General features: G+C 36.3%; 1 protein-coding gene across 1 annotated transcript in view; it reads left to right on the forward strand.

The window, feature by feature from the left end:
- STS (steroid sulfatase (microsomal), isozyme S) overlaps positions 1-22,350 on the forward strand; it is an 86,067-nt gene that overhangs the window by 61,268 nt on the left and 2,449 nt on the right. The gene's annotated exons all lie outside the window — the stretch shown is intronic.

Here is a 22,350-nt window from a genome sequence, read left to right on the forward strand (position 1 = left end):
ATAGATTGCTGATCCTTTAATTAAATTTGCAATTTCTATTAATTCTGAAGATGCACTTTTTTGAAGAACAAAGCCGCAACGGCTAGAAATTCATAGAAGAGAAAGCTTACAGCTGCTAAGGAAAAAGTTTATTTATTTATTTATTAAATAAAGTACAATCCATTCACACACTTATTAATACATATATTATCATATTTCTTACCTTATTTATTTCCTGGGAAGTCTTAGTTAGTAAGTCAGCTTCAGCTTGTGTATTCCACTTTTTTCCCTAGATACCCAAAGTGTAGGATTAGCTTTGATCCTAAGGAAAAATGCATATATCAGGAAACAAGAGGAAAGCAAAAGTTAATCACTTTATCACTTGGTACCTTGTTGCCTCCATCACTCCAGAGTTCCCTTAGCAACTATCTTTGCCATTGTTAGATTTCCACTGTGTTTCAATCTGAAAAAAAAAAAAAAAGGATTTAGTTTTTCACTCTTAGGCTATATATATGAAACACGTAAGTTTAGTGTACGAGAAATTCAGAATGTTTGCACACCTTTCCCTTGCTTGCTAGTTTCTAAAGTCTGACTTAGAGGTGTGTTTCTCTTCCCTGGAGGGAAGGTCAGAAACTTCAGAGTAAACAATTACCATTTTACATTTATACATTTAGAGGCTAAGTATTCCTCATAACCAAATCAATACACATCTTCATTAAGACATATTAGTTAGGTCAGTTACGGCATTTACAATATACTTTCCCCTTCATCAGCCCTTTGAAGGAGCATTTAGAGGATGTGTGCTATGTAATGCTCTTCTGAGCCAACACTACAAAATTTAAGCCTTATCCTTTCTAGAGAGACGTTAGAAAAAGAATCTCTTTCCTCTACACTCCTTCTGTTTCTCAGTCACAGAAAATAAAGCTGACACCATTTTCTTCTTCATCTCTCTTTGATCCACTTACATTTTGCCTGATACTAAAAAATAATGCACATTAATCTTCACATTCTGAATTAAAAAAGGAATGGAATATCAGGCAATTTTCTTTGCTCATGATTCATGTCTTGCTCTCACAGACTCATACATGCTGACACTTGTTTTTAGTGCCTTGGAAACAGCCATGACATACAGTCCTAGTCCTTGGAGGATGATTTCCTGCTATTTTGAAACCTTATAAATATGTGTAATTTAATTGATCTGTTAAAAATACAGAAAGGAAGACATGCTAAAACAGAGTCAGCAAAGTACTGTGATTTCCTGTTATCAGTCTTATTCTCTGCAGCTGCCTGGTGCACCCTATAAGTACCAATAAACAAAAACACCACCTTTGGAAAAAAAAAAAATCCCAAAACTTTTCTTTCTGCCTAGTAAGGTGTAATCACTTAGGGTTTTTTAATCATTAAACATTTGCATTTAAAACAAAGCAGGTATAGGATTTGCCTTTACTTTCGTGAGCTGAGCCACTCAAAGTTCTACGCAGCTTTCTGTTAGTTGTGTATGTCAGATTATGCTTTGGCCTCATTTAAGTCTGATCTACTGTTCTGATAGCGCAAGCAGACCAGTACATGTGTATTTGCTAAAGTTATAATTTAGCATAAATGAATACTAAAAAACTATCAAGAGTTCTGTCTCCAGAACATTACTGGCATATGAATCAGTACTATTAAAAATGCATTGCTATGACAACTTAATTATAAGGAGAGAATTCATCAGATACAGAGCAAATGTACAGTTGAATGGAACTTCTGCATCTTTCAGGGTCCTCTGATTGTGCAGAAAATTTTCATTTGATAAGGAGGAAATATATTGTAATCCTATGTAATAAACATTGAAAAATGTAATGCAATACAGTCTGTACTATAAAGACATAATAGTGTTCACAGTATTTTGGTACTACTAATAAAAATGTAGTAATGTTCCTGATAAATGCTAGATTGACTTTACTAGCAGCACGTCACCTTTTCTATTTCAAAATGAATTTCATTATTCAGTGGAAAATGTCATTCAGTAAACAAAAGAAAAAGACACTTGATATGGCAAGTTAAATTGAAGCACAGTAGACAGTAGAATCAAACTAGCTTATCATGCAAATATAATGACTTTTAAAGACAGTAGAAGTTCACTGAAAAACTTTACATAGAAATTTTCTACTTTGCCTCACTTAACAAAAAGGATATGTTTCAACTAGTGTATATTCTGGGTTTCTTGTATGTTGTGATCTACTGCAATTACTGAAAATTGTCCAATCAAATTCACCATAAAGGGTTCTTTTCTATATTATTGTAGAATTCATAGCTATTGTGATTCCTGACTGTTGCAACGTCCTCCAGCATCCGACTGTATACATTATTTCATGAGAGATATTTCTTTCTTTGACTAGGGATGAGGAGATCTTCCTTGTCATGCATTTAGCCTTTTCTGCAATATCAGCTGTTACAGGTTAAAAACAAACAACAAAAAAAGAATGAGAGAAGAATATTTTCTGTTTTGTAGCTTTGAGGCTGTGTATGCCGGATAAATGTATTGAATGGGGTTTTTCTTTGAGAGGTTCCTCCAGGTTCTGCTTGACTAAAGACATTGGAGTCATAATAAAGAGAACACAAAGCAGAAAAAATCTGCTCAGAAGGGCCATTTTGTAACAACTTCTGGTTTGGACAGGTATAGCCTTTCTTGTGAAATGGAATTAAAATATGACGTATTTCTGAAGAAGTGGAAGTACGAAGAGGAATACCTTGCACTTTTCCTTACCCCTACAAAGGACTAGGATATGCATACCTTAAAGGGTAATTGAAGTTAATTAAGATGGCTTGCACTATTTACAGTGCCATTCATAGCTTCATTTTTGGTAATATCACATTGAGTCCTGATAGTTAAAAACTGTAAACTGAATGCATATGCTTAAAGAATGCTAATTTGTGAACACAAGATTGTCCTGAGAAAAAGAGATTGAAGGAGACAGAGTCGAGGCAGGCAGCTAAAACTGGGAAACCTCTATGAAGCTCTACAAAACCAGCTTAAAACTCTTTTTTTCTTCTGTCAGGTTCTCAGTGTGAGGGTAGGTAAGGCTAATGGTTCTCAGTAGCAAATGGAAATGCATTAATTTGTATGTGAGAGATATTTTAGAGTATAAGTAGTGTCAATATACTTCTATTTGAAAATGCCAGCCCTTTCTTGTTCAGTCCTCTTAGAGCATTTAAGAAACATAATCATTAGACATCCATGAAGTAAATTCACAGTTCTGTTTTCTCTAAAGTAGAAAGTATTAGAGATACTGCTAAATACTTGGTATGTTAGAGATCCTTCTTAGTATTTCTTCTACTTTCTCTAATATAAACAATAAATTTCAATTCATACATTCTCTGAAGCCTTATAAGTGCTTTTCCCACCTTCCTTCTCCTTACTTTCTTAGTAATAGGAGAGCAATTTTTTCATTGTATTGTTTGCCATACAGTGAATGAATGCTATGGTAGCTTCGTATGTAAACTTTGGGATGTGCTTGTCGTACCCAGTAGACCCATTGGCAGAACCCATGCTCTTACATACGTTTCTCCTATTCTTTTGCTTGCTTCCCTGAGGAGCCTTTTCCATATATGGTTTACTTGTTTACTCTGTGGTGAGCAAAGGAGGTAGAGGACACTGCTACAGATTAGTAAGGATTCACACTGACCCTGAGAATGCTGGCAGTTACAGTTACTTGCTTTCATTCCTTAGCCATGCAAAGGAAGATAAATTTAACAGAAGATTGATCCAGGACCACCTTCTTTTGTACAGCCTCTTCAAAAGGAGACATAATACTACCATGTGACTATAACAGCTGTCAAGGAAACATTTTGTTTTCTTGCAAAGAAATATCTTTTTTTAATCAAATCTTATTGCACCGATCTCAAATCTTTTCTCAGAAAAGAACAGATGGGAAAGGATAAGAAAGAATAAACATTGGAAGGAGTAAGATTTTCCTATTGTCACAAAGGTTTTTTTGCTTTCTAGCTAGAAAGAATAGACTTCTTTAGTCACAGTAAAAATTAGGTAGGAACACTTTTGTCTCAGAGAGTTTATTCCCCCAGTGAAAGACCATGGTAAATGTCCTTTGACATTGACATGCCCACAGAGTTTCAGTGATCATATCATAGTGCTTTTTCTTCATATAAAAGTAGCAACCATAACATACTGGTCTATTGTATCCAAGATATCCTGACCTAAATTAGTAATGTTCTTAGTGAAGAGAGAAAGGTTGACAGGTTTAGTGATGATATAAAGGCAAAGGCATTTAAAGTAGCTAATTCAGTATTATTTAAACTTCAGCTTGAATGGCTTGCTGTCAGATATTGTGTCATGCACTTGTGACAGTACAAAAGAAAATTCTTATGGATATTTTTTCTGTATTCTCCACAGCTAACACTTAAATAGAAAAAAAAAATCTGAGTTAGAACAATTGTAGAACAATAATTTTGTATCTATTTATAAAGTTAGCAGTAGTCAAAACAAATATAATTAACAACTACGTAAAAGAATAGATAAAAATGCATGGCAACTTTCAAAAATGCATTTCAGCTTACCAAGTAATATAAAAAGTGGGTCTTTAACAATTTCTGGAGCGTTACACTTCCAAAAATATCTTTAGTTCACTATTGGATTTGAGCCTGCAGCATTCTTTGTGTTACATTCAGAACATAGTGCTGATTCATCCTAATTTTAAAATCAGATTCAAATGGCATATGTTTTCTTAGGCAATGTTCTTCAAGGGAAGTAGCTAATGCATCCAGAACCCACATAGGGTATTTTGTGTGCCAAAGCCTCTGACATCCTATTACTCCTAGAAAATAAAGCAAAGTGTTTGTTTATTAGAGAAATTCCCTGGAAACCTGACTGTCAAGAGCAAGGTGAGTTCTCAGTATGCCACAAAAGACCGTGCCATGAAAGGCAGAAGAAATAATTATAGAAGGAAACAGTGGGTGCTCAGAGAATGGGTGCACTTGGACAATATTATGCTGGAGGCCAATGTGCATCTATGGATGATGTGCACTCTGTACTGTGTAGGTGCTTCTGAATGTAAAGTCCTGATCAGTATTTTGGAAAGCCAACACAACCAGAAATATTCAATAATCAGTGTAAATGTCCTCAGGCTGAGAAAAGCTCATGTACAAACTGTGACTTTCTTGTTGATTTCAGACCAATTTTTATTCGGTCTCAAACTATTAGAGGACACAATGCATTACATTTTTCAAGTATCATTTGTTAAGACATCCAGAATTTCCTGAAACTAAAAGGCAGAAAAAAACACAGCTTTTTAATTTTGTTTCTTGTTTTGTTGTTCTTAGTAGAGAAATTTTATAGATGGATTAGTGCAAAAGCTTTTTGAACCTGAAAGATGCTGCACTTCACCACTAATTTTTGCCATCGTTGTCTCAATGATGTCTTAGTAAAAAGGCAAAGTCTATCAAATAGTATAGAACAAGTTCCTAGCGATTATGTCATCTTTCAAATTTATTCATTAATCCAAAGTTTACCAAATAATTTATTGAAAATAATTCTTCAGCTGCAATTCAGGCATATTCTGCAGAATAATAAATATAATGCATATATTTTTATTGACTCTGTGGTCTCCTAGATAGGGGACTCTAATGCAAATGTGTGAGACTTACTGACTCCTTCAATCCTCTTCAACATTGGCATTTTAAAGCAAAATGGATTTCTAGCATTCATAGTAGGAGGGGCAATTTAGAAATAAAGGTGCAGTCACAGCATTAAAAGTCAACAAGACCATGAAAAACCCCATAAAGATCATGATAAATTTAGTACTTAGAATTATCACTAGTGCAATAAAGAAAGACTAACCCTTTTAATGTTAGGAAATGTTAGTCCTTCATAAAATAATTTTGCCATTATAAAGTGTGTGCTAATTTTTCCTTTACAATCTGTTACCTGTCTGTTGTACATTAATTTTTAAATGGTATGATATCACAGAGGCAAGCTTCTCAATCATCTCACTTGCTCAGTGAGAAGAGTCTTTAAGACTCAGTAGAATCTTCAAGATTAAATTATTAGATTATCTGGGCTCTCTTCAATGCCATGTACAAGCAGAGTTTCACTCTGTAGCTCTGGTCCATCCATATGGTGCCGTTCAGTGACACGTGGAGATTGAATCTCAGTCCGTAAAGCATTATAGTTACCTTAGCGACAGTTTGTATCCTTGATAGCAAAACTACTTAGCCAGCAAAGCTTTATAGTTTGGGCTCAACAATGTCTTGATTTATTGTGCTGTTGCTGATTCCAAACTAAATGTAATTGTCTACTCTAGGCCTTCCTTACAGAATTATCATTTTGGAAGGTTTGAGTTGATTCACACCTTTTTCTTCTTTTTCTCAATGGACGAAGTGCCACCCCCAATTCCAAACTCTAAATGCGTTGTATCTTCCAAAAGCCACACTGTTAATCATTTGGTGGAGCTGCTAAGACACTACCATGATACATATACACAAAGTTAAGTAGAGGGAGGGAATAGCAAAGTGTGGTCTCTTGAAGATTTTGCTACTGCTAATTTTATAAATAAATAAAAAATTATCACACAATTGTTCTAACTCAAATGGTCTCGTGAAGATTTTGAGCCTAGCTCTACAAAAGTATGAGGTAGAAATGCTAGACGAGACATTGTGAATAAATAAATCTACCTGAGCAAAGAATTACTTATTCTCTAAAAATGGTATCTCAACACTCTGTGAAGTTTCTTCTGAATACATTTTTCTCCAATTCTAGAAGGCTGTGGAAAACACTAAAATTAGGACTTATTAGTTCTTCATGGCCATGGTGCCTTAGAACTGCAAACACCTTTGCCCAACTAGGATCTAGGTACGCTCCTTTTCCTACAGCTGGCCATGGAGGCACTTTCATGCCCTTTCTTTATGTCTCTTTTTCATCTCTCAAATTATCCCAACGTTCAGCCTAGCAGCTGTTACTTTTTCATCCTAGAGATGGTTATGTTGTGTTAAGGGAAAATGCAATTCCTGCCTACATTGTATAGACTATGGATATTAAGGCATTTATATAAAAAAGGAATTTGTTGTAGTATTTCCCTCTCTGTTTTATGCAGCATACCTAACTTAGAAACTAAAAAAATGCTTTTTGCATGAGAGCTCCTCCCTTTTTTTTTTTTATCTGCATCAGGTGCACTATACAATATCATGTTTTCATTGCCTGATTTCTCAAAGCCTAGTCCCCAAACTTAATTTTGATTCAGAAGTATTATATACAAGTTTTTATTTATGAGTTGCACCTATAGAGGATGATACTGACAGTTCTAGAATACCGAGTGGTAAATTGTTTGTAGTATTTATAGTTGACAATGATTTTTGGATACTGAAAACAATACAGTTGCTACTAAAGCCATTTTTCAGCTATAGCCAGAGGCTCTAAGAGCATATATCTGTGTGATTCAGAAACAACTGTAGCCCATGAGTGTTCAGGTCAGTTTTCAAAAAGCAACTTAGAAAAAAGCCTTCTTTTTTTTCCAGAGAAAATCAGTTTCATCAGTATGGACTATTTGTATATATGCCACTAAATCATGAGCTTATGCGTAAGTATGTGAAATGTTTCACACAAGTGAAGATGGTTTGAATTGTGCTGTGAGAGGGATGTTTTACCCTAAAGGCTTGGAATTTGCTAAAAAACCTAAATATCATCTGCAAGAATTTGTCCTAATAGAGCTGGTCAACATAAGAAGACTAAGGCTAGATTAAGTGAATGAGGGAGAGAAGAAAATGTAGCTGTTGTGTCATGCTGAAACTGAGGGTTTGAATAGCTGGGGTTTTTTTTAAGCAAATATAGAAAGCACATAGAATTATGTTTGCAATGGTCACTTTTAAACTTTGAAGGAAAACTTTGAGACTTCATACATTATTTTGATTTTCATTCTCTATTTTTATCTTTTTAGTATGGAAAAAAGGTTAATACCATTTAGTTGTAGAATATGCAATAAGATACTTGAAATATGGATTATAATAAAATTAAATCCATTATGAAAAACAGATGATACTTGTAACTCTTGGATTATAACATTTGAGTTTTTCAAAATGAGCAACATTTACAGGGTTTTTTTAACAACTAAAATTATCCTATCGAATATCATACTTTGACAGTTTGCAGGTTTATTCTTCCAAAAATCTTGCAAAGTCCGTTTATAGGCTTATCTTAGCACAAGAGTAAGTACTGAAAACAAATGTCTAAGTTTAGATTCACGGTCAATGGTAACATAATCAGTCAGTGGACAGAAAAGCAACTGGGAATTGCAAAAAATTGTATGAGAATACAGGTTGTTCATTCATCTACTTCAGTTCATTCAGCACTGCCCTAGCAGGGCTGTTAGGTCATTTAGAAGTTGTGGGGATCTCAAGAATACCAAGTAGCTCCAAACACCAGGACTATGGAGTGGCAAAAAAAAGGGCTGGCTTAGAAAACCATGTTGGTGTTCATAATGAGGCTGTAATAATCAAGAAAAGGTGCTGATAAATATTTTAACTGGATTTTGAAACTTGATAGTAAGTACAGTGCCTGTAGCTCCTAAGCATTATCAAGGGCCTCATTTTTTCCCCATTTAGACCAATATTTTTCAGCTCTCCAGTTAGGTAGTGTTTTAATTTCTGCCAGCGCTTTTAAATAGTTACAGGATACTGAGTTTTGGCCAAAAAAAAAAAAAAAAAATAGAAGGAAGTTCTGAGAAGTATATTTGAATGTTTAGCAACTATCAAGTTGAACTAAAGAAAAGTAAATGTACCACTTGTATTTCACAGAATATTTTTTAGTACATATCTTTCAAAACATTTAATCCCATTTTAAGTAGCCATGAGAAGTGTTCATATTTTGAAGATTGAGAATACGCAAAAGTCAACATATTACTGTGTCTTTTTAACTTAGCTTGAACATGAAAAGCTTCATAAATTCCTATCTCATAATCAAGTGAAAAATTTAAGTATAAATTATTTGAATGTTTCAAAGGACTATTCCTTTAGCGGGTAGTCCTCAAATTTAGGGTGTTGGCAAATCATTGCAACTACCAAGGGCAGCGTTTACATGCAAAACTGACGGAGTATTCCCCACTAAGTATTTCTTCATATTGTCAAGCTTGATAAATAAATACTAATTCTTTCATAGAGAAGGGTTATTGTCATAGCATGAAAGAGCCAGCAACAGGCTTGTACCTCATCAACATGTGAACCTCAGTGCTTGACTGAGCCCATGAATGCAGCCTCTGCCTAGACACACAAGAAAAATTTACCATGACAATTATGCTTGCTCTTTCCTAACCAATTTCAAGCTATTTATTCACTTGTGGACTAAATTGTCTTCAGATACGTTGTTACCACTATTCATTGTTAGATTTTGTATATCAGTTGGTACATATTCTGACAAAGTGTATGCGAACACTTTTGTCTCAGCCAGGGAGAAGAGCACCTTTAGGAAGGCTTGAATCAACTGCATTCTTTGATCATCCAAGGATCTACGTGGCTGTGTAATATGTCTGTGTAGGGGCGCCTTATTCCTCCTTTGATAAAGTTTGATCTGTTCATGGGGAGATGGTTGTGGAAGCAGACAACCTTTTTGACATTTAAGTCTTGGGTCTTTTTATTTAGATAGACAAGAAGAATGTAGTGATCCAAAGCTCTGAAATTGAAACTAGGCAGACCTGTGAGATTCGACAGGAAAATCTTTCAGAGTAAAGGTGAGGATATGGGTGATAGCAAAATTGTTTACCAAGTCCGTCTGCCTGGCTTCGTTTCGATTTGAATGCAGTTTCATTGGGAGATTTCCTAATCTCTAATCCTAACTGAATTTGAGGTTCCTTTTTATGTCTAAACAGCCATGACCTCAGTTAGGAATACTGACCCAGTATCAGTAAAGAAACAGAGTTTAAGCCTGGGCATGCTCTGTGTGAATGCCAGCTAGTTAGAGACATTTTGGTAGTGTAAGAGAAAGTTAAGCAATCATGTAAACATTGCTTGAATTCGTGTGTTTTAATTAATCATTAGACTGAGGTTGTGATAAACGTCTGTCAGTGTGCAATGCACTATGGTATAAAGCAGAATAGATTACTGCAAACCACTCCTGAATGCTAAAACAAACCTGTTTTACAACTGAACATCATTTATGTAATCCATTTTCTTTTTCATTGCAACAGATGAGGAATGTGTGTATGGTTACATGCCTTGTAGAAAATAGCATAAAAATGCATAGAAGAAGGAGCCACAGTAACGAATACAATAGGAAAACATTTCCTGGTGTTTCCTGCTACCGTTACTATTGTTACAGATCTTTAAACAGTATTTTGACAAAGAAACCAGCTAAAATTGAGAGATACAGACTGAGTTTGCGGAACAATGAATTAAAAATTGAATGTAAGATTCAGAAGCCAAAAAAACAACTAGCAGTATGCAGATGTTTGCATTTCAAAATATCCTTTGAGTGCTGTCATCACTCTTAACTGCAGGAAGGAGGGAGGGCATATATAAAATTTATATCTTGTCATGTAATGCCAAAAGCACTTTCAGTAGTTTTGAGGAAGTGCAATGTGTAACTGAATTACTTTAGACTGCAAGCTGTTTTATATTTATTTATATTACTTCCTAAAATAATGGGTTAAAGCTATAAAACTAAACCATAATCTATGGGAACATACTCTTAGACCTGTAAAATAATGTAGGATTTCATGCTTAAGAGTGAGGCTGTCTTTGTTTAACTCATCTTTGTAACTGTCTTGCATAACAGCACTGTAATAGTGCCACAGTAAATAATAATAAATTTTGGATTAAGTTTGAGACATAAATGCCCTCTTCAAAGATACTTTGAGGCATGCTAGAATTATTACATTGAATTATATAGTTAGCTAAAAATAGGAGATCAAGCTAAAGAGAACAAGTATTGTCTCTACCACCTCATTCACAGTAGCAGTCTACCCTCCTTCAATTGTACTTCAAAGTTGGAGAAAAAAAAAAAAGGTAATTTATTTTGCCACGCACGTATTATGGGGAAAAAACTCAAAAAAACCCACCCATCATGGCCCATGAAAATGACTGGCTAGAATTTTTACGTTAGGACCTGGTTTATAGTCATTTTTAGGAGAGAAAACAAACATTGCCTTAAATCCTAACAATTTTGTCTTTTTTATACATGAAAGCGTAAGGAGATACAACACAGAGAATGAAGGACAATGACTAGAGTTTCCCAGCTCCATTGCTGCTTTCTTCTAGTTTGTGATGAACTCAATCCAGGGCTGATTGATTACATCTCAGTTGGGGACTCTGGACATTGTGTAGGACTATTCTATTCTGCTGAATCTCTCCAGCAGGCTTAAGAGGTGGGAAGGGCTTTGTTCAAATACTGCACCCAGGTCCATGTGCTACATAGCTCAAAACCACCTGAACTTACCTGTATGTAGTAGGTACTATGTCATGTATACATATCCATGTACATGCCAGAAGAAGAAAAGGCAGTAAGATTTTACCTTGAACTTGATAATAAGAACTTGAACAATAAGATTTTACCTAAGGAACTTGAGTAACTGAGGAGTTTGTTTGGAGTTAGAGGATGTTACTAAGCTGGCGTGCGTTTAAACTTCAGGAAGCTAAGATCTAAATGCTGAACACTGATTTTTCCACAAGCTAAAGTTGTCTAGTGAACATGAAACTTGTCTTAGACTTGGTAAAACTTGATTCAAGTTTCTTCTTCCTATAGACCTTGAGACAACATTAAATAAATCCCTCACAGTGTATCCATCAGTATCAGTGTAGCAGTGTTTTATTAAGCAACAGCACAGATAGCAAAAAAAAAAAAAAATTCAATTTTTTTTTCTCAAATAATTTGAAGTAGGATATTTGATCGGAGTTGAGGAGCATATATAGATCCTGGATTAAACAATTAGTTGAGCACACAGCAGCTTCAGTCACAGATTACATTGTACTTTGCTGAATTTAAGCATGAGGTTATTATTTGTATTCTTAAGCTAAGGTAGAAATACTTCGTTGAACTGAAGGCAAACAAGATGAAATCATCCTCTCAGTAAATTCACAGGAATTTTAACATTCACTTTCAGTGGACCACAACTCTACAAAAGATGTAGGAAGGGAATTTAGAATAGATAATGCAACAGGTAATTGAGGGATGGGGCAACCCAAATGAACTTGGTGAATGACCCATCCTTGGAAGTGTTCTAGGCCAGGCTGGATGCCGCTTTGAGCAACCTGATCTAGCGGGAGGTGTCCCTGCCTATGGCAGGGGGATTAGAAATAGATGATCTTTAAGGTCCCTTCCAACTCTAACCATTCTATGATTCAATGATTCTATGAACTCTGAGGCAATCATCTGCACCAAAATCTTCATTTAAACTCCAGCAAAAGTTCATGAAGAATTTGTATTTGAAAAAGTTAGTAGATAGAACGCTAAGTGAAAGGAGTGTGCCAATAAAATGTCTTTGTCTTCCGCAATAAAGGAAATGAATGATAGTAGCACAAAAGTTACAATAGAAGACACCATCCATCAAGAGAGCTTTTAAAAAATACATTGTAGGGAACAATTGTGCAGTGGCAGGGGGATGAATTAGATGACAAAAAGAAAATTCATTTGAAATCTCTGAAATGTGCTTTTGTTCTTATTTGCTATAACTAGAATAGAGGAAACTGCATACATTAATATGTGAAAGATACAGACATCACATAAGCAGAGTCAATGCAGATGTACTGTAGCTAGTGATCATGTTTCAAAGGTCATTGAATGATCATTAAGGATGAGTAAGACTCCTTAAAAAAAGGTATACAGAAGTAATGTATATGAACAAGGAAGGCAAACCTCTGTATTTTCTGGCCACATCAGTTAAATATGTCAGTTTTACATGTACTTGAGAGGAGGAGATGTTTAACCCACTATTTATAAACACTGTGCAGCAGCACCTTGTAGAGAGATATTTGATCTTAGAAAGCAAAATGAAAGATGGACTAGAGAATGCTAGAGAGACAAGAAGCTTGACTATCTAACTTGGGTGATGCTTCACTCTAAAAGTGACTCGAACAAAACTGTGACCCCAGCACTTGTAGTGTTTTTACTGACAGAGCAGTGTCTTCCAGCACCCGAGCAAAGCGAGCAGAGCTGAGTGCTGCTAACAGGGTTTTTCAATAGTCTTTGACTAGGCAAAGTGGTGATTTAGGTTCAAGGTCCATCCAGGGAGTCCAGTCAGGAACAGGAGGATGTGGGAGCATAGCAGAGCTGGAAGAAAGTCTAAAACCTAGGGCCATCCAGAGACAGGGCTGGCAACTGGCACTCCTTCAGCACTGCTCGAGCAGGGACTGATGACCTTGGGCTGAGCTGAAATGGGAGTCCTGGTCCATGGGCAGGGTACGTGGATGGGAGTCTACCTTCAGGCTGGGCAGGGGCGGTGAGGCTTTTTAGTGCCCTCAAGGCTCTTGACACCTCAGATTTTTAGCAAATTCAGAGGATGGTGATGACGATATGTAGATGTCTACAGTGTAAACACCTACAGCTGAGCTAACCTGAGCTTATCAGTCTCATCAAAAGAGAAACAAGCTGAATTCTTCTCACCCTAAAGCAGCCTTCCAACAAAGGTAAGAAGCAGATCAGTATAGGCTCATAACTGGCTTACATAAGGACCTCCACATTGCAGTGATCCAAAATTAGGTGAGGTGACCAGATTGTCAACTTGTATACTAAGAAGCAGCATAGTGATGAGCAATAAATCCTACTCACTACCTTGAATTTAAAATTAGAAATGCCTTGCCACCTTTTTCACAGTGTGGAAAACATTAATATTTTGCTAAGTGTCAGGAATGGCACTATGGGAGTCTCTTGAAGTTGACTGGAAATTTTAGGATCATGTCATTTAATTAGTGTCATTTTTCTTTTTAAATAAGCAGTAGTTTAAATAAGGGCCTGTCTACAAATATGCTATAAATAAGATAGCCAGGTTAGACTGTGTAGTAAAATACAGAGTGAAGCGTAGTACAGAATAGCATTTTATCCATGCACCAGTCTTGTGAAAGAACTGACAAAAATAGTCAGAAAAGAAAAATATGGATGAGATACAGATCCTCATTTGAGTTACACAAGCATGAAGATCTTTAAAATCTAATTAAGAAAGTGCCACTTGCTTTGTTTGTTCAATTTTCCTTTTAACACAAGACTAAAACAGTCATTTACCCTGTCTGTTAGCTATCAGCTCTCTCAGAATCTTTTTATTCTTTCTTACAGGTAAGTGTTGTTGGTGATTGAGGCAGCTCTTAATGTGGAGGCATAAATGTCCTTCCCCAAAATCACTTCATAAACTTCATTAAGTCTCATTAAACCTCATTCCTTGTCACCAGCCTTTGTCTTAATAGCAACATTCAGTGGCAATGTAGTCTATCAGAGAAATTGTACAGAAACTTGTAACACCTCGAATACTGTGTTCAGTTTTGGTCCCCTCACTACAAGAAAGATAGTGAGGTGCTGGAGAGCGTCCAGAGAAGGGCAATGAAGCTGGTGAAGGGTCTAGAGCACAAGTCCTATGAGAAGCAGCTGAGGGAACTGGGGTTGTTTAGCCTGGCGAAAAGGAGGCTGAGGGGAGACCTTATCACTCTCTACAACTACCTGAAAGGAGGGGGTAGCGAGGTGGGGATCTGTCTCTTCTCCCAAGTAACGACTAATAGGACAAGAGAAAATGGCCTCAAGTTGGCCAGGGGAGGTTTAGATTGGATATTAGAAAAAATATATTCACCAAAACGGTTATCAGGCAGTGGAACAGGCTGCCCAGGCAAGTGATTGAGTCCCCATCCCTGGAGGTATTTAAAAGATGTGTAGATGTGGTGCTTAGGGACATGGTTCAGTGGTGGTTTTGGCAGTGTTAGGTTGACAGTTGGACTCGATGATCTTAAAGGGCTTTTCCAACCTAAATGATTCTATGATTCTATAACAGTAGGTAACAAGTTTCCATAGATACATAGACTTATGTTTTACTCATATTTACACATTTGCATGTTATAGCCTGCAGCAAAATTCTTTCTTGAGATTTCCTCAGCAGTAGAAGGCAAGTGCTGCAGACCACTTTTGTGGTTTTGAGGGTCACCATGCATGAAAAACACTGAAGTGTCGGTGTGATGTGTCTATTTATGTCTGTTCTCTACTAGTTCAGCTACACAATCCCATGAAATAGTTAAATAACATGTTATCTAATTCAGATTATATAAATTGTGGGAGAAAATTTAATTTTCCTTCAGTAATAACTCATGAGTCTTCAGGTTACTTACAGCACATTTTTGTTGGACAAAGAGCAGCCCCTTTCTCCCCTCTGAACTATGTCCTTTTGCCTGGTTTTCATCCTCTTCCCATCTATTTATTCCTCCCCATTTCTGAGCTTCTTTTCTCACTGATAGTGAAACCCCTTTTGATCCTCTTAATTGATCAAACCCTTGTATGAGTCTTTCCCCTCTGCAACTGCAGAAGCTGCGATCAACTCTGACCCTCACGAGGGTTTTCCCGTCAATTACCTTCTGTTTTGTAGTCTCACAAGTTCCTTCACTTCCACTGTTCTCTAGAGAAGTGTCTTACCTTACAAGTGGGTTTGGGGTTGGTTTTTTTGTTTGTTTGTTTTTAAGTCCTTTTTGGCTACTTTCTTTGCTTTTGGTTTTCTTCTTTGATAATATCAAGAAGACATACGTTTTTGCACTGTATCAAACATCTGAGTCACTCATTACTGTTTCTTGCTGAAGTCCATCACAATCTTTTAATCTACTTGATTATTGAAGATATTTTGTTTCCCCTGCTTCCTAACTTGCTTTGTGATCATCTTCACTCTTTGTTTTCCCCCTTGTTGTTTTTTTTTTTCTCTCTTTCTCTACCTGATCTTGCCCAATTCATGGAGGCATCCCAAATGGTCTCCCAAATCCCTAGTTTGTGTTCAGTGTTTCAACCACAACAGCTGGAGGAAGCAGGACAAGCATCAAGTGTCATTTACCTAAACTGTCTCATTAAGTATTTTAATTTGCTATCTTGATCCTCATATCAGAGCAGCTGCAGCTGAATTTGGGTGACACAGTATGGGCATATCATTTGGTAAGTGTCAAATAACAGAACTGCCAAAGGGAAGAAGAGCATTTCTAGCTTGAACAGGCACCACGGAACGGTTTATATCAAGCTCAAGAAAATTGACCTAATCAACTGATACACATTTCTGCTAACAATATTTTAGGTAGGAAAGTGTTTCTCCTGACAAGCATGACAAATACTGTTACAGTATTTTCTTGCCTCTGCTCTGCTCTGTGACAGTGGCAGCAGAGTTATTGTTAGGCTCAGGCAGAGCTATTTATAGCCTGGGACTTGCAGTGCTCCACTCCGTACTAGCATGCCCCTACTTTGGGAGAGAGAGACAAATAAGGGGCCAAGGGGGGATAATTAAATCCTCACCTTTGGGAAAAAAAAAAAAAATTACCTTGTTCCTAATCATAGTAAGAACATAAACCCAACTTCCTGGTCAAGTTGGTTAAGTTGAAATGAAATAAGAGACTTTCTTTCGGGTTTTTTTTTTGTTTGTTTTTGTTGTTGTTGTTGTTGTTGTTTTTTATTTGCAGTTCCCTTTCTCCTGGTTTAGATTGCAAACTAAGGGGCAGGGATGGCTGCAGCATGGAAGGCACAAGCCAAATCTCCTGTACACCAATGCAATGAACCATTTCTTAATAAAAACAAAACAAAACAACACAACTCCAAACAAACAAAACCCCCCAAAATATCTTTGATTATTTTCTTTACTTTATGCATGACTGAACAGAGTTTACCAGCCAAAATTATTTTGTATTAATTGAGTGACAGGTCTGAAATAACCTTTCATCAAAACAATTCTGATGTCTCCATTTAAATCCTATATAAGTAACAGTTAAAATGTATTCATCTTATCTGCAGCCCCAGGAGACCTTTCTCTTTCTTGTCTTTAGTAGGAGGGAGATTTTAGCAGGTTATAGCACTTCAGAAAAAAAGAGCTTGTTTTCCAATATGCTGCACACATGCATTCCTTAAATCTGGAAATTAGGAGGAGAGAGTCAAGGTTCTTTCTCTTTTCCATCCCTTACTGTATTCTGCACAATAGCTGGAGATCTCTGCATCATTCTTGCATACCAGCAAGACAAAAAAATATTCCCATTGCTTTCCTAAAACTCAACTCTTCAAACTCAAGCATTCATGCTGGCTGGAGAACTGTGAAATGAAGTTTGGTTTTTGCATAGAAGTCCACACTGGCAAACTGCTGCATTTCTCTGAAATACACTAACTTGGAAGAGGTCCATGTGAAAACAGAAAGCAGGCTTCTAGAAATTTTCTTAGGAATAAATTTATGCATGAGTCCCTGCTGATCATCTTTAAGAGCACATCCTGTGATATGTACTTTTAGTGTTTAGGTTTAGTTCAGGATTTTGAGGGATTTTTGCATTGTTTGAACATACAGTCGTTAGTCACAATAATCTGCATCAAAGAGCTTCAGTAAACTTCTACTTTCCATTTCTTCAAATGCATTAGTTCCAAATGATAGGCTCATAACAACCTTAATGAAATAGTTTTAAACTTTTCTGTGCCCCCTAAGACTCAATTTCCAGCTGAAACACTGGGTATTATAACATCCCCGAGCTCTCAGGTAATATCCTTTTTTGTAGTTCTAATTGGCTTAATACCTGCACAATTTTTCCAACTTTTTTTTCTAAGGAGGCAAATTCCTATTTACTTTCAGCTATTCACCTCAAAGTTTAACACTGTTTCTAACCTTTTGCTAGTTTCACATTCTGGCAAACGTGCATTTTGTAACAGTGGGACAAAACCCATTGTCATATATTTCAGATACATATACTATAGTCTTTACAAGAAAAACAAAATTCAGTCATTCACAGGTTTTGTTTTTAATATTTAGGGCTGACTGATACTGAGGTTTTTGCACCCTGTCACTTAGAAACGGTTGCTTTCTTTAACTCATTTTTTTTTTACTCTGACAAAAGGAACACCTTTGCTATGTTATCATTTATGCTTAACTGATGCAATTTTCCATATAAAACAAAAATAATTTCTCAGAAGGTTTCCAAAGGATCCTAGTAGCTTTCTAAAAATTAAAATAAATAAATAATTCAACTATCTGAAACAGCTGTAAGGAAGCATAGTTCACCTTTCTTCTCAACTTTTTCAAATAAAACACATGAGTATTCAGTATACTTTGGCACAAATTTCGAGGCTACTATTTCTACTTTTCACTTTTAAAGTAACTTTGCATAGTTATTTCTTTGGGTTTAGATATTCTTTTTGCTATTTATAGGTTAAACACACTATCAATTTTCAGATTAATGATTTAGAATGCTTCCTTAGCATTCTGTGCGTCAAAGTTTTTTTTGACATCCAAATTTTGAAAATGTCTGGAGAAAATAATTTATAAACAAATTCCTGGGGATGGTTTTGGGTTTGGTTGGTTCAAGCTTGTCTGAAAATATTTGCAGAAGTTTCTTAGTTCTTCCTTTGCATCTTTGTCTCATACGTTTGCTCAGAATCGGGAAAATCGCTGTCTGAATCTTGCAGGTCTGCTCATTTCACTCAGAATGATTGCATCCACTTTATGTAAGAGAGTAATGATTGTCCTCAATTTATTTTCTGTTAATAAAATGTGTTTTTGAAGGTCAGAAAGAACAAAAGGCAAAGCACAATTCTGAATGGGTTTCTCTTTCTTTTTTGCCATCTTTGTTTAAGTGTGTTACTCTCTTGGTTCTTAACTGTATCTCTTACTGACTCCAATCAAAAACCAATACATCCAAATTACTACTATTTCTCGCACAAGCAATAAAATGAGGCTTTTCTTTTTTCAAGGACTTTTGAATATAGGTTGGAAATGACCAGTAATTTTTTTTTTTTTGTGCCAACATTATCTACTGTCTGCAGCATGCCATCAACTGCTGCTTGGATGAACTGAAAATTACATGGACCATTCACCAAGTAAATAGATTCTTCAAACAAATCTTTAGCAAGTGTCTGTATTATGTGCATCAAATTACTCTGGGTGGAATTTTTTTCCAGAGCAACATGTATTCTTCCATGTTGCTGTTAATGAAGACTTCCAAATATGATGCATAGCATTGCACTACAGTGCTTCCTATTTTAGCAGCATAGTTTCTATACCCACAGATTCTTCCCACTTGGGACTTTCATCAACAAGAAAAGAAATCACTGTAAATGATCAATCCTTTTTGAAGATGATTATGAAGAATTCAGGAAAATAATTCTCCGATAACTGCTACTGTTCAGCAGATAATCTTGACTGTTGAACAGAATTCATGGAAGCTTCTCGTACCACAGCACTTACTCTAGATAATAAGCTCAGTCATGAAATTTCTGTCTTGACTGCAGCAGCCTGAGCATGATTTCACTATGCCTTATATTTTTCCTCCAGCAGTTGTTCAGTATGATTATTAGTTATCCACCAATGTGCCATTCCTTCTGTTTTCACTTAACATTGCAGTTTCTATTCTTAAGACGTTAAAATCACTGCTACTACTGGCTTTTTTCTTGGTTTTACCTCAAATACTGTATGCTCTGCACAGTTGTTTATGCAAGCCTCTTCTAGCCACAACTGGTTCTTATTGTGTCTTTGAATATCACTCAGTTATTCTCTCCCTACACTGGGACATAGCGTGCTGTCTTCTGACTGATGTAACAATATAAGATACCCAGACACTTAAAATAAGTATCCAAAAAAATACAAATTTTCACTGAAATAACGAATAAGTTACAAATTTTAAAACTGAAATAGTAGATTTTTATTAGCTGTTTGAGGAATGTACATAGTCTTGAAAATAATACGTGTATTTTCTTTATAGTAAACAAATACATGCTAGATATAGTTCTACAAGAATTTAGCTACTGAAACTTTTGTTAAATTATTGAAGAGCTGATTATATACCCATAAGTGCTATCTACTTTATATAAGATTAGCAGAGAACCTAACAATTCTAAGTGATTCTAACAATATAGGAAACGGGAAGAAAGGTTTCAATCTAACAATAACAAGAGTTATCTAAAAAATGTCATTTTCAAGTGAGTTGCAGCTTTTATCTGCTACTCTGTATAAATGAAGAAGAGCTGGTGTGAGTTAGAGCGTGGGAGCTGACAATGGCTAAAGAGCACACTCAAGATTCAGCAAAAGCCTGTGGGCAATTTACATCGGTACGCTACGCCCGAAAGGTTATGCTCAAAGGCATCTGAAGTCAAGGAGAGACCAGCTCCCCAATTTACAGTGAAGAACAGTTTTGTTTAACTTGTTCTTCTACAGAAAGAAAAAACAAAATAATATAAACAAAGGAGAAGACAGTAGCAGCAAACCTATAAAGCTATTGCCATAGAGTAAATGCAGTAAAAATGAGGTCCAGGCAATAACACAGTAATATCTTCTATTCACTTCAAGAACTGCTTATCAGAAAACTCCATTTAGCCATCAGTGATTAAGAACAGTGCTATTATAACAGAAATGACATCCATATCCAGTGTGTCACTTCATCTTGGAAATATTAATATATCTTACTGAGAGACTTTTATTTACTCTCATGGCTGCTACCTGTCTGTTGGAGCTACGGTTGTCTGTATGAGTATGAGACGATAAATAGATGGGTGAAGAATAATAAAACAGAAGAGGAGTCTGTTAGGGAGATTGAACTCTGAACAATTATGTTCATAGCAGATTTGCTTGGGCCAATTGCAACCTATTTTAATTTGAGACTATTTATATGTACAGCTTCTGTAGCTGTTATTTTTCTTAACATGTGAAGAAAAGAGGTATTCTGAGACCTGAATAGGTGAAATTGTTGGACAATTCAGAAAGCTGGAGAATTGCAGGAAAAATGGATGCTAAATAAAGTAGCTGTGAAGCACTGGGACAGGATCTTGAACGGTGATGCAGGCTTAGGAATTGCCTGCTGTTTTCGAAGGGACCTGATATACTTGACTGTGGGGGAGTCCTGACAATTTTACTACTAACTTCACTGAGGAAGAGACATGTAGTTATCTTTTTATATAAAGAGAGTTTACTATCCAGATGCTTTGCAGAACAAAGGTATCGTTAATTACTGAGAGATTAATTTGATCCTTGTAGTTAACCCTCTGACAAAATGAGGTTTTATATCAGCTAAAAGAGACTGGGAGAGAGCTCTCTCTTTTTAATATCAAGCCTTATACAGTTCATCAGCTTTACAGATTAGAAGTCTGACAGCTCTTTATGTCTCCTAGTATATTACACTGGCTGCTCCACAGCCACAGCCACTGACAGATATGCTTTAGTTTTTATAATGCTTGGGAAATCGGCAGTTAAAGTCTGCGCTGCTGTTCTTCCAACACCACGTGAAGTTCCAGGTCCTCGCTGAAACATCACTGCAGTGCAACCGACGAACGTTGCACAATAACAGACTTGGCTCTCCCAGAGCTCAGTGGTTTGGGCTGTATGATAATGACAATATATAGCTGCATAGCTGATAAACTAGCATCAGCTCTTTGAAACACTAGCAATGTGATTCAGACATGATGTGATGTCACACATGCCCTGTCCCCAATCCTATGCGTGATTTTGCCATAGGCCGTATGCTCTGTATATAGGCTAACCTGAACAGTTCTTTACACTGTGAGGGAAAAAAAAAATCCTGGTCCAACTTCCTTTCTTTTCCCCGTGTCTTACCTGTAAGAGCTGCTTGTACTGACTTGCATTAGTTCCGAATCCCCAACTCTGTATGGCTATCTGTAAGCCCTTGAACTGGCCTGGTGCTACAGTGCCCAAAACAAAAAAAAAAAAGTTGGCTAAAATTTCTTTTCAGTGTTGTTCAGCACAAGTGTACCATGAAAGATAGATGTGAGGTAAGACATCCTGACCACAAAGTTCTCACGTGCGTGGCCTTACTGGAATTTCTTTTAGTTGACATTTTAATAGCTATATTTTTTTTTTTTTTCTGCTCTTCTTCTAAAGGTGTTATAGTGCCCAGAATCAAATTTGCAGGTGGGGCAAGTGTTGCATAGTTTACAAAGGCACAGGGTACACTGATTAATAAAGCCCTTTGGCTTTTTCTGTTCTTCATTGTCCAACATGCCAATTAAACACTTTTAAAGAGCCTGAAGGGATACTTACGATAGAATTACATACCTTCCCAGAAGGTAAATTGTAAATCTCAGTAAATGAGAAGCATATTTCTGCTCTGGGAAATGTTCTGTGCATAAGTTCAAGGAAATTTAAGGCGGAATGTTAGATTTTGTTTATTGTAATTCTGCAAAAACATTAAAGAAATCAAGTATCAAACCAGCCTTTCAAAATGCTATTGGAAAGGTAGATGAAAGAATGCTCCCTT

The sequence above is a fragment of the Charadrius vociferus genome, unplaced genomic scaffold (genome assembly GCF_000708025.1).
Source record: "Charadrius vociferus isolate BGI_N301 unplaced genomic scaffold, ASM70802v2 scaffold26, whole genome shotgun sequence".
NCBI classification, from domain to species: domain Eukaryota; kingdom Metazoa; phylum Chordata; class Aves; order Charadriiformes; family Charadriidae; genus Charadrius; species Charadrius vociferus.